This window comes from Eretmochelys imbricata, chromosome 8, assembly GCF_965152235.1.
Source record: "Eretmochelys imbricata isolate rEreImb1 chromosome 8, rEreImb1.hap1, whole genome shotgun sequence".
Lineage (NCBI taxonomy): Eukaryota > Metazoa > Chordata > Testudines > Cheloniidae > Eretmochelys > Eretmochelys imbricata.
The window spans coordinates 101,180,759-101,196,953 of record NC_135579.1 but is presented as its reverse complement, the minus strand read 5'-3'; the positions used below and the strand labels follow the sequence as shown (position 1 = coordinate 101,196,953).

Below are 16,195 nucleotides of genomic sequence, written 5' to 3'. Positions count from 1 at the left end.
ATATACATGTAAAATATGATCAAATAGAAATAAAATAAAATAAAACCCACCCCCAGTTCTATGGAGTAAATTTACAAATGAAGTATTTCCTTTTTACAGGCATATCCTCAGATATTTGAGGATTTTGTTAAACTTAAATCATCAAGTCTAACTACCAATTAGGGACAAGACAAGCATTGTAGAACAATTGCCTATCAGTAATCTTCAAAACATTCTGCAATTATGTGTCAAGGCACAAAAAATTATCTTTAGGACAGGGGTGCTGGAACAATTTCTATAGTGGGGGTGTTGGGAGCCATTGAATCAAACTTTACATCTTGTATATAATAGAATCCACTTCAAGCCAGGGGGTGTGGCAGCACCCCTAATTCCAGCACCTATGCTTTAGGATTTACCATGTCATGATGGTGACCTTTCATTATTCAAATCATTGCCTGGTTAAGATGCCTCCCATTAGCCTTTTAAGGAGCAAACTGAAGTGAAACAAAATGTAGTAGTAAAACACTAACAGAGTGATAAACAGCGGGTAAGGGAATTTGATTGGCTGAGGAGAGAGGCTGACTATATATATAAAGAAGTAGGCAGGACCTGGGCAGAAAGAAAGAAGAGAATGGCAACGGAAAGGTTGTGGGGCCCAATATGTAGGCAGTCAGCTTCAGGACAGAGAAAATCTGCAAGCAGCAGAACTGGTCAAAATATTTCAGATCTCAACATCTAGAGGAAATTTTGAATTTAAAAATGTTGACATTCCAATTCTGTGGGGAAAACAAGAAAATATTTTGGGGACAGAAACAGATTTTTTTTTTTACCAGCTCTAGTAGAAAGTAACAAAATATTTGATGAAACTCTGCAAGGAAGGTAGAGGGACAATGTTGAACACTCAAATCTACCAGTTTGTCAAGGAAACATTCCAAGTGATTCCTAGCTTGCCACAGACTCTTAAGAGAAACTGAGTCCTGAGTCTCAGTCCAAAGCCTTAACCAGAAGACCATCCTTTCTCCCATTGACTTCCCTGGGATTACATGTGGAGTCAGGTACTACTCAAGGTGAACAAAGGTGTCATAATCTGGTTCCTATAATTGCAAGCTTTTTTGAGGAGGGTCTGTCTTTTTGTTCTGTGTTTGTACAGCACCTAGCACAATGATGACCTCATCCATGACGGGGGCTGTGCAAGATGCTACCATCATGCAAAGAAGAAATAACTAGCATCAAATATTCAGTAATAATGCAAACACCTGCGTGTAATTAGCATTTAGCAAGTTTGGGAAGGCAACTAAATACAGAGTGAAATTATCACTAAAATGGCGGCCAGAATTGCCCCTGAAGGCAACTTTTACCAATGTCTTGTCCTTTATTCTCAAGAAAATATTCCTGAGGCCTCAACCCCTCTTGAAAGCAATGGACGTTCTTGCACTGACCTTACTGAGAGCTGGATCAGGTAAACTTGGCAGAGAAATTTTGAGCACAGAAAATAAGTTTTGGAAGAACCCAGCTTGTTTTCTTAAAAGGAAAAATTGCAGTGCACGGGGCAGGAAATAGCACACTCATGGGTGGTTTCCTCCTCACCAGAAGTTTATACACTGCAGCTGAGACAACACAGTGCAAAGACCTAAGTTGGAGTTTCACAAAAAGGATTCCCACAGCAGTGGGGCTGGGTTTGGATCCCGGTAAAGGATGGTCTTTTGAGGTATGTACATATTGAAGTATTTGATGCCATTCCTCATGGGGTGGAGTTATTTTTCCCAACAGGATGTATCGCCCAGCTTCCATTCCAAACAGCGATCAGTCAGCTTTTCAGTAGGCAGTTTTCTATATTTTCATTCACCGTGGTTCCCTCACAGAAAACAGTCCCAAAGACATTGATGGATAGCCCCAACCCTGAAGGCCATTTCAGTATAAGCTGTTGCTGCCTCATGGAACCACGGCTGCTTGCCCATGAAGTCAAACGCGGATTCAAAGACTGATCCATTCTGGAATTTGTGCCTGACACGGTGTCCATTAAGTTATGCAAACATGCTAATTGGCAACATAAAATAAAGCAGCAGTCTCTGGCACTTCCAATAATGTTTCCTTTGGGGCTCAGCAGGGAAATGCCGCTAACATGAATGTTTTGTTAATGTTAGCGACAGTGACTGTAAACTACACTGGAAAAAATTTAATGCATATTTCAAAAGAAGCTCAGGTTTAATTTTTTTACTCCCCAATCAGACAGAAATATTGAGGGACTAGAAACCCTTTGCATGGCTTCTTTGGTGGCATTATGGAGTATAGATGCAACTATTTTACTATTTATCTCTTGCAAAGGTCTAGCATGTGGCAATGTTGTTAGTGATTTGTATTACGGTAATGCCATAGATCCCAACCTAGAGTGAGACACCATTGCTCTACAGACACTGTAGAAACCCCTAGATATAGACAGTGTCCGTCCTGAAGAAAGTATAATTTAAATATAGAGAGTGGGAGAAAGGAAGCATTTCTATTAGCCCCACTTTACAGAACGGACACCCAGTGAGTGATTTGCCCACTGGGAGTCTGTGGCAGAGCTGGGAATGGAACCTGAAGCTCCTGAGTCCCAGTCAAGGGCCTCACCCAATGGGTCATCCTTCTTCCTGTATTAGTGCAGTCATGGTATACAGGACCATGCCTATTTACGTTAGAACAGAACTTGTCCCTAAGGCCAACCGACACATCCTGCACTGGTATAGCCCTCTTGCAGGGACTGATCCAAACTGGCCTGTGTGGCTTAGAAGAGGGTTTTTATGCACTGAAACAAGAACACGTAAGGCCATGCCGGTGTAGATCTATCAGGATGTACATTTCCACACAGTGGACAGACCACTGGTCCCATTCCCTGTCCTCACTCAGTTTATGGTGCCATGGGCCTTTCATCACCTAGCATAGGAAAACTCACGGACATGCCAGGATATCCTCAACCCTGGCCCCATTCCAGCTACATACAATCCCTTGCAACTCACCACAGCTAACCTCCCTGCCACAAAGAGCTTTCCTCACCTCATCCAACCTGCTCTCCCTTCCCTCATCCAGATTAACCGCTCAGGCTCTTTTTGACAACCCTTAGCTGTACCATGGTAACAGAGTAGTCAAAGCCAAAAGGTCAGTTGTGCCCTAACAATCACACCCCCTTTCCCCCATAATCACAGCCCAACACACTAAAATTGCACAACAGAATGGATGAAAGGACTTTCCTTCCTTTCCCTTTCCAGGACAGCAGAGTGCCCCCTAGTAGTATGAGGGTGATACTGCAATGGCGCATCAGCTGTCCACTCTGGGAAGTATGAGAGTTCTTCATGAGTTGTGGTAGGCATTCATTCACCCATCCATCCCCACAATATTTTGAATCATTCCTAGATCCACTGCCCTATCAGGAACGCAGACAGATGCCTACTGCAGAAAAGGATCTGGGTATTACAGTGAATCACAAACTTGTGGCGGTTCAATACAAGACAGGACACGGCTTTAGGCAAGCAAGCAGGCTGGTCTGCTGATGGGATTACCCCTGTCAGCTTTTCCACCTCTTTTATTTCTCTCCCCACTGCGCATCACATACCCCAACCGACCGCAAAAGGCATCAACAAAGGAAATAATATGACTTTGATTAATATTCCTATTTACTAGCCTCTATCTACTACAATCTTTATTCTCAGGCCTTGAGCTTCGGCCGAGGAAGCTTCCCACGGCTGATGTCCTTATTTTGACTTCCCAGATGGTCCATGTTTTCATGGTCCATGTCCTTGGACAGAACAGAGCAATGTGTGCATTGCTCCTACACAACAGTCAGGGTGTGCCCTGACTGTTTCCAGGTGCATGAACGCTACATGAACCCTTCACAAACTAAATATGAGTCAATACTGTAATACCGTTGCAAAAAACCCAGACATCATTATGCCATGTATTAGCAGGAGGGTTGTAAGCAAGACATGAGAAATAATTCTTCCACTCTACTCAGCACAGATAAGGCCTCCGCTGGAGTACTGTGTCCAGTTCTGGGCACCACAGTTTGGGAAAGATGTGGATAAATTGGAGAAAGTTCAGAGAAGAGCAACAAAAATGATTAAAGGGCTAGAAAACATGACCTACAAGGAAAGATTGAAAACATTTGGTTTGTTTAGTCTGGAGAAGAGAAAACTGAGATGGGACACGATAACAGTCTTCAAGTATGCAAAAGGTTGTTATAAAAAAGAGGGTGATAAATTGTTCTCCTTATCCACTGTGGACACGACAAGATGTAATGGGCTTAAATTGCAGCAAGGAAGAGTTAGGTTAGACATTAGGAAAAAGCTTCCAAACTCTAAGGTGGTTAAGCGCTGGAACAAATCCCCTAGAGAGGCTGTGGCATCTCTGTCATTGGAGGTTTTTAAGAACAGGTTAGAGAAACACCTGTCAGGGATGGTCTAGATGATACTTCGTCATGCTTCAGCACAGGGGACTGGACTAGATGACGTATTGATGTCCCCTCCAGTCTTACGTTTCTATGATTCCAAGGCTATACAGTGATCCCGGGGCAAACAGACTGCTGTCATGGCATAGCTTGTGATCTGCATAGCTAGTTATTCCAGTGGCTAGAAATCCCCACAATTGCATCTATGCCTGGCTACAAATTCCACACTCCCATATACGCCTCTATTGCCAAAAATATCTGCCTTTGCTCCTATTCCCCTTTAAAACCAGTTGGTTTTGACCAGCTAGTTTTGTTTGACCTTTAGATAATTTTCTTATTTCTCTTTCGTGTATGTGTGTGTGTGTGTGCATGAACACAGAAATAAAGTGATGTGAAAGACAGGAAATTCTTTTGGTTTGTGTTCTTGGTGTTCAGCTGGATATGCAAAGTGGCTGAGAAGGAACTTACTCACAGTGGTTTTGAGACTATTGGGAAAAGAGTAAACTGCTTCCTGACCCTGATTTATATTGAGAAGTGAATAAGGTGGGACCAAACTCCTTGCTGGCGTAACCCCATTGACTTTCATCTGGGTTACATCAGGGATGGATTTCGCCTATCCTTCCTTACCATTTTACTAGGGAAGTCATGGTACGGGGAGCGGCATCACTTTTAGTAAACAGAGCCTCCGGTTATCACAGTGAAACTCCTTAGAGAATTTTATTGAAACAGACTGATAAAAAAGATCTCGTTAGCAATACCACTCCCTAAGCGTCCTTTCTAGCACTGTGAAATGCACCTTCCCTGGTGAAACCAACAGCATGCAATCGCTTTGCTCAATCTAAAACCCCAGCTCACACCAGCAGTAACTACAAATAAATTGGTTGGAGCCAGTAATTTGATCTCATTCTCATTTACTGGAGCGGAATAGAAGAATGGCCACACTGGGTCAGACCAATGGTCCATCTAGCCTCTGACAGTGGCCAGTGCCAGATACTTCCGAGGGAATGAACAGAACAAGGTGATTGCCAGTGAGCCACCCTCTGTTGTCCGCTCCCAGCTTCTGGCAGAATGATGAAACAGTATGAGAACTCAGTTCAGATAAAACAGTGGCATAGGGACCGGGTGCCTGACATGGCTCCTATCACCCTCCTGTTGCATAGTAGAGAAAAAGGGAAGTGGTCAGAAGAAAGGAGGAGTGATGATGTCATACCGATCCCCTGCTGCCGCTTTGACTCCCTTTTTCGAGCCAGTATAAGTGAAAACAGCTCTCCTCTTTGCTGCTTTAGCTCCATGGAGAGGGACCAGTCCTGCACTGAAGCTGAGAAAGGATCACAGCTGTGCAGAGTTAGTCCCTAAAGTGTGCTACGTGTGCTTTGCCATGGGTGAGGCTCCAGCCCTGATTCCAGCTGTTCACTTCAGTGGACCTTTCCATATGTTCAGAAACTAGATCACGTAACTCAAGCCACCAGGACTAGACGTGGGTGTACAAAGAACCAACCCCAGGTCACAGCACATTGATATTTGAAGGCAAATGATGTTCCTAGAAGCAGCTCATCCCGTTGCTACTTTTGAACACTCGGCCGTTCGGGAAAATTACAGACTCGGGGTATGTCTACATTGCAAAGGGAAACCTGCGGTGCCAAGTCTCAGACCCCAGGTCAGTTGACTGAGGCTCATGGGGCTAGGACTTTGGGGCTAAAACATAGCAGTGTAACATTCCCCCTTGGGCTGGAGCCAGGGCTCTGAGACCTTACCCCTTTGCTGGATTTCAAAGCCCAGGCTCCAGCACACATGGGAACATCTATACCGCTGTTTTCAGCCCCACAGCCTGAGCCTCAGGTGCCCAAGTCAATTGAACTGGGCTCTGAAACTTGGCACCGTGGGGTTCTCTTTGCAGTGTAAACATACCCGCAGGGACAGAGCTGGGAGCAGAATCCAGCATTACAGTTCGGCGAATAACAAATTTTTCAGGTCACTGGCCATTTTGAAAAAAGTCAAAAAAATTCATTTCAGGTAAAAAAAAACATTTTGCTTTGACAAAACTGAAATGTTTCATTTTAATTTTGATCATTTTAAAATGTTTTCGATTTTATTAAAGTCAAATTAAAGACAATTTTGCAATGAAACGTCATTTCAGACCAAAATATTGAAATGTTTCATTTTGAAACAAAACATTTTTTTTTGTTTGATTCGGTTTAGATTTTTTCCCAAAATGAACAATTCATGAAACTGACCCAAATTTGCAAAACGTTTGGGTGTTGCCGAATCTCCATTTTCCACAGAAAAATGTTTCAGATGAAATTTTCCCCAGATCTCCCCAACTAACAATCCCCTGCTCTGTCTGGCTTTACTCTAACTTCCATTACACTTCTTTCCACAAAGTGGTACGATGAGAGGAAAGCTTAAGTGGTCTCCAGTTAAGGCTCAATGAATTATGTTCATTTCCAGCATAAGTTTTTGGCTGATAAATAACAGCTTCATGCACCAGCAGCATACAGCACTTAGCCTGTTTAATCAAAGGCCACTCTCATGCATCAGTTGGCTTTGGGAAATCATGTTTATTCACTGGAGTAGTCTTGAACCATTATGCACATTTATCAGCAAAACACATTTATTTTATGTCACCACTGCAGTAACCCAGGCCTTTACAGTCAAGCAAGTGGGCGAAGGAAGATTCTGAAAAATAAGGGTCTCATCTAGAATGAATACAACAAATACGGGGGTAGTCCCAGTGACTTTTAAAAGGATTTGTAGGGAAGGAAAAGGAGCAGAAGGAGAAAGAGAATGAGCATTTTCTAGGGTTGTTATTATTATTATTAATTTGTATTGTAGTAATGCCTAAGTACCCTGACAAAGATCAAGGCCCCACTGTGCTCAGTGTTGTAAGAAATGGTCCCAGCACTGATAAGCTTACAGTCTAAATATACAAGAGAAAGAAAGGAAGTATTATTATCCTCAATTTACAGATGGGATTTGAGACAAGGAGGAACTACGTGAGGTGGCCAAGGTCACACAGGGAGTCTGTGGCAAAGCCATGAACTGAACCCTGAGTTCTAGACTAGAGCCCTAACAAGACTATCCTTCACATTCCTGCATTCTCATTCTGACTCCAGGCTTTGGGCTTGCTATCCATGCACATTTTCAAACGCGTCCATAAATTTTGAGACCCAACTTGAGACATTTTTGGTTTAAAACGCTCGCTGCAAGTCAGTGGAAGCTGTTGCTGTTGAGCGCTGCTGAAAATCAGCCCGAAGTATCAAGCTGAGGGATCAAACACTGAGACATGTTTAAATTAGAGAACACTTTGGAAAATATTGGTTGTGACTTGGATGAGCCTTAGGGCTCGTCTACACTGAAATATTAGATCTACCTAGCAACGTTGCTCAGGGTTGTGAAAAATGTTGTGCCCTGACTCCACAGTTAGGTCCACCTAGCCCCCAGTGTAGATGCAGCAAGGTCCACAACAGAATTATTCCATCAACCTAGCTACTGTCTCTCATGTAGATGGATGACCTACATTATGGAAAAATCCCCTTTCACTGATGTAGGAAAAGTCTACACCATGGTGCTACAGCAGTCCATGTGCAGTTCTGTAACAGCTGTAGTGTAATCATCCCCTTAGTAAAAAGAAAAGGAGGACTTGTGGCACCTTAGAGACTAACAAATTTATTAGAGCACAAGCTTTCGTGAGCTACAGCTCACTTCATCGGATGCATCCCCTTAATGTACCTGGTGTAAAACGGGCATGAAAATACTTACCTATCTCCAAGGAGTGCTGTGAGATTTACATTACTCTCATATATTAATGTATGTATTTATGTATTAATACATATATTAAAGCATGCTGGGAATCTTTCATGAAAGGGAGGTACAGTAAACGTGCATCTAAACCCAATATACTATCACAAAGATACAAAAGTTCTGAACTGGCAAGTTTGTGTTTTGAAACAACAAACTTTGGTCACCACACACCAAAACTACGTAATGCATGTCAGAAATGAGACATTTTGGATCAGATTACACTATTCATTTACATTGAAAGGGGGAAAATTCTTGGTTACAAGATCTGTTTCACTGAGAAAAACCCGCCTGGAACATATTTGTCAGTGGAAGTCTGAATATTAAAGGCACCTTCCGCAGAAGGATGAATCAAGGCTAGAGGGTGTCTAAAATTAAATAAAAACCTAAATTTAAGCACAGACTCAGAAGACTCTAGAGTATTTTATATTCCAGATATGAATGAAGTCTCATGTTTCCAGTATATTGTGTGTTTTTGTTTGCCAAACTGAAACCTTGGTTGAACAGCCTGTAAAAATATGCTTATTTTATATGCTTTATGTGCTGATTGTTAAAAACAGAGGCATGATATCCATGTGAATTTTTGTACGCACACTTGTGCACTAACATTTAGGCTCAGAAGGCATACCTACATGGATCAATAGGAGTTTAGCATTAGAGGTAGGGCTGGTCAGGAAACAGTTTTCCCATTCCATGGGAATTTTCAGGATATTTTCCTGTCCTGAATCAGGCCAAAGATTCGAAACCTTGAAAATTTTCACAAACTGAAAATGCAAATAAACAAATAAATCAGATTGGGTTGATCAAAGCATATTGTTTCCCATCATTTTGAAATGTTTCATTTGAAGATTAACTTCTGTATTTTGTTATAGTTTTTTTCTTAATCTTACATGAACAAAGTTTTAACCAAAAGTTTGTTTAGAACAAGAAAGCTGACCTCTTTTGTTTTGAAATTGTCAAAACAGCACATTCTGACAATTTCAAAACATTTTTTCCCCCCAAAAAAACCTTTTGAAAGTGGAAATTAATTTAAACCGATCCTCTTCAGCAAACAGTTTTGATGTCAGCAAATTGACATTTTCTGGTGGAAAAGCATTTCGTCAACCAATTCCTGACCTGCTCTAATTATAAGCAAACGTAGACGTGAACCAAAAGCGTGTGTGCAACCAAAACTACAGTTGCCCATGTGGGGCTCATGTTTCTACTTGACATCCATCTTGTGACCCCTGGTTTTCCAGACATGTGTACCCCCCCCCCTCAATTTTTCATTCGACTGCTGGAAGTAGGAAGAGCCAATACACCCTGCCTTTTGAGGCAGTGGCACCAATTGGAGGGGGCTTGAGGGTAAGGGTCCAAGTTTGTGCACTTACTCAAAATTTCATAGGCTGCGGAGCCGAGGGGGCCATGGCCCGACCATTTTAAAGCAGTGGTCCCGTACCAAATCAGTATGGCTGCTACCAGAACAGTGCAGAACATCGCTCCAGCTAGTCACAATGCCACTGACATTGGACCCGGTTGCTTCTCTATTCAGACGGGTGGGTGGCCAGGCCAAATTTCAGTCAGAGGTTTTTGTCACGGGGCTGCAATGCCACTCAAATTTGGCCTGACCACTCGTCTGTTTAGATGGAGGAGCAGCTGGGCCAAATGGTGTTACCAGCGGAAACGGAGGGAGTCTATTCCTGTACGCCAGTGGGCAGGAGACTCCACTGAGAACTCGACTGCTGGAGGCATCAGATCATGCACCGTGTGAGTATGAAAGAGGGGAGGCTTGGAGTCCCTGCAGGAGGAGGGGGGAGCAGGGATCAGAACGTGGTCCCTGCCAGTGGGAGTGGAGGCAAGGAGCAGAATTTGCCTCCCTCCTCTCCCCCAAGAAAACTCTCCATTGGCACCCCTGCTTTGTGGTGGGAGTGGGGTTCTAGATCTGGATCCAGCTTTTACTGTTCAAGCCCAGCTCTGTTTATAAATATTTCTGATGGAGGCACAGAACTTGCCACAGAACTCCTCCTCCTCCAACAGCAAAGCTCCAGGACAATAAAACGTATTTCTACCCATCAATACTTGCATGTAGCATTTTGCAAAGCTATCGTGGGGGCAACCACTTACAAAAATCAGGGTATGGGGAACCAGGAGAGAGAACACTTCCATTCCGCAACTGCATAGAGGAGGGACAGGAACCAGCTTGTAAAATATTGAGATGTCCCTCCCATGCTTCCCCAAATCATTTGCACCTATGTTATTACAATTAACTCAATATTTTGACTGATAGCGTCTCACAAAACATGGAGCACTAGGAACCCAGATGGGAAAGCAAAAACATAAATCACTGCATTTTTCCAGGATGGAAATTCTTCATTCAGCTGAAACCATTCTCTGGAAAGCTGTCAGTTTCCTAACATAATAGTTCTTGTTAGCCTAGAATATGCTTCTCCCCCCTGCCCTTCCCACCCCGCCCCCACACACTGGCATAATGGACAGCACTGTCTTGTTGGAAGCTTCCACAATTTCTAGTTAACTGGCAACTCTAGATCCTTCCTAAGCTGACGAGCTTCAAGGAGTCTTACCGCAGCCTTGGCAACGGCGGTATCTGTTTTCACTGGATAATTTTTCTAACCACCAGACATCTTCTCTCATTGTAGCTGAAGCTTTTTTGGCTGAGTGTGGCCTAATATGCTTTACAAGAAATTGAAATAGAGCAAACTTTGCAGCCAATTGACACAGGGCAGATATTGGTTTCTACTGTGATCCTAAACATTGGTTCAGGTCTACAATGTTCAGCGTGCGTGGGCAGTTTCTAATCACACTGCCCATCCTCCCTTCCACCCCCTTTATCTTACCCAGCTACCTCCTCTCACCCTGCCACTTAGCTCTGGTTATTGGAGATGCAGGCCTTCCTCCTCTGTCCAGATGGCTCTTCTCCCTTTACCCCATGGAATACCTTGTACTGTATGTTTTATGGCCCATCATTTCCAGCACCCTCAATCCGTTTAAGGCCTTCATGGGGGCAGAATGCATGTGGGGCAGCAGGCCAGGGAAACACTCTGCCTAAACCCTAGCTCTACTGGGTATTTGTCTCATAATCCCTAGTAAAGCTCCTCATGAACTACTGCTAAACATGTGCTTGGGTATTATAGTTACACTGGCCTTGGATAAGTAAGTATCTACCTAGACAGTCAGTATGGCACACTAGGGATTATGGGATGCTATATTCTGTTTGCACAGTACAGCCAAAGACTGAGCTGATAAGTGTAGAAAGGGAGTGTATCACTCCTTTCTGCTCCCACATCAAACATGGGCTCTCAGCTGGTGACTCACCCACTCCAAAGCCACAAGACAAGATTTGTCACACACCCCAAGGTGTAAGCAGTACCACCTAGGGGTTGGAGCAGGAGTCTGACCTAGTGGTCAAAGCAAAAATTGAAGAGTGGAACCAGAGGAGTGGTCAGGAGACAAGCCAGTGGTTGAAGCCAGGAGTTTGGAATCAGGAGTTCAGAGGCAGGCAGGAATTAGGGCTGGATACTGCCCGGCTGTGATGATTCCTCAACTTTTGTGTCAGTGAGCTCTTCTGTCTGAGCTTCCGCTAACGTGGTCTCTGCTTTCCGTGATAGCTGTCATACCTCTTGTACCTGTGTTTTCACCAGCTGGATGTGATTGCGAGTGGTCACTGAAGCTTGATGTGACCTGACTGATACGCAGCTTCCATTGCCATCTCAGAAAGACGTAAAGCAGTCATCCAACTGGATTCTAATTTCAGGAATTCTTGCTGCTTTGTCGTCTTCACAGCTCTTGGTCCTATGATCACCTGCCATACTGCATTCATCTCTTTGGAATTCATTTTCGTAAGAAGATCTGTATATTGCCGGTGTGTGACCCACCTTTGTATACTCTTGTCATAAATATAAAGGGAAGGGTAAACCCCTTTGAAATCCCTCCTGGCCAGGGGAAAGCTCCTCTCACCTGTAAAGGGTTAAGAAGCTAAAGGTAACCTCACTGGCACCTGACCAAAATGACCAATGAGGAGACAAGATACTTTCAAAAGCTGGGAGGAGGGAGAGAAACAAAGGGTTTCTGTCTGTCTATATGCTGTCTTTGCCGGGGATAGACCAGGAATGGAGTCTTAGAACTTTTAGTAAGTAATCTAGCTAGGTACATGTTAGATTATGATTTCTTTAAATGGCTGAGAAAAGACTTGTGCTGAATAGAATAACTATTTCTGTCTGTGTATCTTTTTTGTAACTTAAGGTTTTGCCTAGAGGGGTTCTCTATGTTTTGAATCTAATTACCCTGTAAGGTATCTCCCATCCTGATTTTACAGGGGGGATTTCTTTACTTCTATTTACTTCTATTTTTATTAAAAGTCTTCTTGTAAGAAAACTGAATGTTTTTTCATTGTTCTCAGATCCAAGGGTTTGGGTCTGTGGTCACCTATGCAAATTGGTGAGGCTTTTTATCCAACATTTCCCAGGAAAGGGGGGGTGCAAGTGTTGGGAGGATTGTTCATTGTTCTTAAGATCCAAGGGTCTGGGTCTGTAGTCACCTAGGCAAATTGGTGAGGCTTTTTACCAAACCTTGTCCAGGAAGTGGGGTGCAAGGTTTTGGGAAGTATTTTGGGGGGAAAGACGTTTCCAAACAGCTCTTCCCCAGTAACCAGTATTTGTTTGGTGGTGGTAGCGGCCAATGCAAGGACAAAGGGTGGAATATTTTGTACCTTGGGGAAGTTTTGACCTAAGCTGGTAAAGATAAGCTTAGGAGGTTTTTCATGCAGGTCCCCACATCTGTACCCTAGCGTTCAGAGTGAGGAAGGAACCTTGACAACTCTGTTAATGCTTCAATTAATACGTATGTTTTTTGAGAGAGAAGAGTACAAGTACCGTGTGTTACCAGCAAAACTGCCCTTCTAATCAAGGCTTCATGACTGAGAGAAGTGGGCTCATGTTTTCCAATCATTCCATTCTCTTCTAATAAATCCTGTAATGGCTTCTCTGAAGGGCCGACATTTCAGGAAGTAGTTCACCAAAACATCTTTTCCTGTACAATAGGGACTGCACACAGGGCTGCTCCAAAACCCACTCCCACCACTTTATTCCATGGGCCACTCGGTCCCGAAAAATAGCATCTCTTAGCATTAGCTAGAACAGGGAACTCTTGTCCGCAGAAGCCCCGGAGCCACCATACACATGCACAGCAGCCGCCATCTCCTTGGGACCAGTGCTGGAGTGAAGCAGGCGGGGGTGGGGGGGGGAGCAAGGCCTGGACAAGATGCAGGTTTGGGGCAGCTGCACACGTGGCATGCATTGAGAGGCCACCATGCTGCTGTGGCTCCAGGGCTTAAATGGTGATCTGTCAGCTCTTCTGACCAATCAGGGAGCACAGTCACTTAGTCAGGTATATTGGGCCCAGCCCACGTCATTGGGTTGCTAGGCAACCATGCCCAGAGGCAGCTGAGTTCCCGGCAAGATTAGCCAATAGCACATTCTGATAATCCTGGGGCAGGAACCTCCAGACACCAAAATGGGGATGAGACTAGAAAACGAAGCAACCACCCCCAAACCCTTAGAAACAATAAAGGTTGCCTGGACTCTGTGAGAGCAGGTTGGTTGGGAGTGGTGGGGGAAGAGTATGTGAGTGTCCTAGGATGGGAAGTGGATACAAGATCCTTCCTTGAATATTAAAATGTACAGGATACAGCCCTGCCTGCCTAGTTGGAACAGTTGGCCCAGCACCTGCCCCACAAACATACCTTGTAGGTTCTTGATCACACATCTGTATGCAAAAACAATTTGGCACATTGCTCAGCCCTTTGCTGTAGCTGGAAAGAAAGTGGTTTTCCCATCCTTCAAGTGTTTGAGATTTTTAGTTTTTCCTGTCCCAAACTGGAACAAACATTTGAAATATCCCAAATTTTCATGAATCAATAATAAAATAATAATAATAATAAAAATCAGATCTGGTTTGTCAAAACATTTTGTTTTGATAATTTTGAAGATATTTCATTTTCATTTTGACTTCTTTTTTTCTAACCTTTGTTGTTGCTGTTAGTAGAAATAAACTAAAATTTCAAACTGGAAAAAGGGTGTTTTGAACCAGAAAACAAACCTTTTCATTTTGAAAATGTCAAAATTGTTGTCCATTTTTTTTCAAATCAGGCGATGCATCCAAGCAGATCTTTTCCCACAAACAGTTTGTGTTTCAATTGATCGGTATTTTCTAAAGTAAAAAATGTTTAGTTGGAGAAGTCCAGACCAGCTCTGTCCAGCCCAATAAGAAATCAGAGTTCTTGAGGCAGTAAGTAGAATATGTATGTTGCACTTTTCATCCACAAAACCTTATAGTGCTCCTGTGAGATAGGCAAGATTTTTTTTTATTCATTTCACAGATGGGTTAGCGGAGACTCACATAGAGTGATCTGAGACCTATTCAGTAGCAGATCCAAGACTAAAAAGCAAGAGTTGCCTGCTCTAACTGCTTAGCTGCACTCCTTCCCAAAACACTATTAAACTGCATCTTAAACCCACTGAATTAGGATTGCTCCAATGCATTTCAAACACTTAATAACAAATATTGTCATTAATTACACCTGCTATCCCATAGCAAGGCATGTAAGCCAAAACTAAAATGCAGAATGAAGAGGACAATCTACTTGCCACACATAGGGAACTACAGCTGGATTTCCTGTGTGACAGTACTATATACTTTACTGTGGAGTGAATGCTCTCTAGTGGTTAGAGCAGGGGATTGGGAAATTGGGATTCCTGGGTTCTGCTACCTGACTCTCATACTGACAGTGGACAAGTCACTTGTTCCCTCAGTGCCTCAGTTTCCCTACATGTGAATGGGTACAACAATACCTATTTTACATAGAGAAAGGATTAGCTAATGCTTGCAAAGTATTTAGAAAAAAGGTCCTATATGTCAAGGCAATGCATTGTTGCTGAATTTAATTTTGTGAAAGAACAGTTGATGGAAAAAAGGAGAAAACATTGGAATACACTTGCCAGACCATCTCTCTCTTTATTCTAACCCACAGACTCTGTTCCTCAAGTTGATTGCTGCTTATCTTTACCTAGGGCACCCCGGATTTTTATATGATTAAAATTTCTTTGACAATTGCTAAGGATTTACAATGTGAAATGTTTCAGTTTTCCTTATATTATGTCTTGGCATCAAAGAATCCGCACTCGGGTCCTAAGTACTGGATAAAGATGATTTCTAAGGGGAGACAAATGAATCAAGACCCTGACACCCATCTTTTTTTCATATACATCTGGTTATTATTGAACTGAGGCTTTCATGTTTTAATGATAAATTGTCTTTTCCCGCTGAAACAATGTCCCCAGACGGCCTGTCTCGGCTGAAATGTCTTCTAAGAGCATCTGCTTTTGATCTCTGGGGGTTTTAAATCTTTGGATCTAATCTCCACACTGACTGACTTGAAAGCCGATTTCCACAAAAGTAGAGTGTTAAAACTTGTAGAAACCCCTTAGAAGGGATCATTTGAAATTATTTAAGAGACTATGTTGACAATTATATTCAATATGTCTTTATGATCATTTTTCTGCTAATATATATAATATAGTCTTATATTTTACATCTGTCTCCAATATTAGAAAGAAAGAGAGAGAGAGGGAGAGAGAGAGAGAGATTTCTTGCAACAAATGCTACAGTGGTATTTCAATATAATCTGCATATGTTGTGGCTTAATACTCTAATAAAGGAGGCCTGGAAGCTTTCCAGAGCACAATATTTATGCCCTGTGTATCAATTAAGATAATTGCCAATTAAAATGATATGTCAATTAAAGTAAAGTGACTTATAAAAGGTTCCTGCTTGCTATTAACTTGTTTATGTGCGCAAATTGGAAGTGAAGTTATATGGGATTTTCTTTAGATGCTCAATGTGGTTCACATCCAGTATATAACCAACGCCACCACCTTGGGCTCACCAGTCCATTACTAAGCTGCAGCTCAGTGGGATTTCTAAGGACTGAGAAGGTATACTGAG

At 42.8% G+C, this 16,195-nt stretch overlaps 1 protein-coding gene and 1 pseudogene across 1 annotated transcript in view; both read right to left on the bottom strand.

Annotated features, from left to right (window-relative positions):
• The window catches only part of TRABD2B (TraB domain containing 2B), a 409,581-nt gene that overhangs the window by 297,865 nt on the left and 95,521 nt on the right, over window positions 1–16,195 (bottom strand). The window lies entirely within an intron of this gene.
• Window positions 11,701–13,489, bottom strand: LOC144269140 (diablo IAP-binding mitochondrial protein-like; annotated as a pseudogene).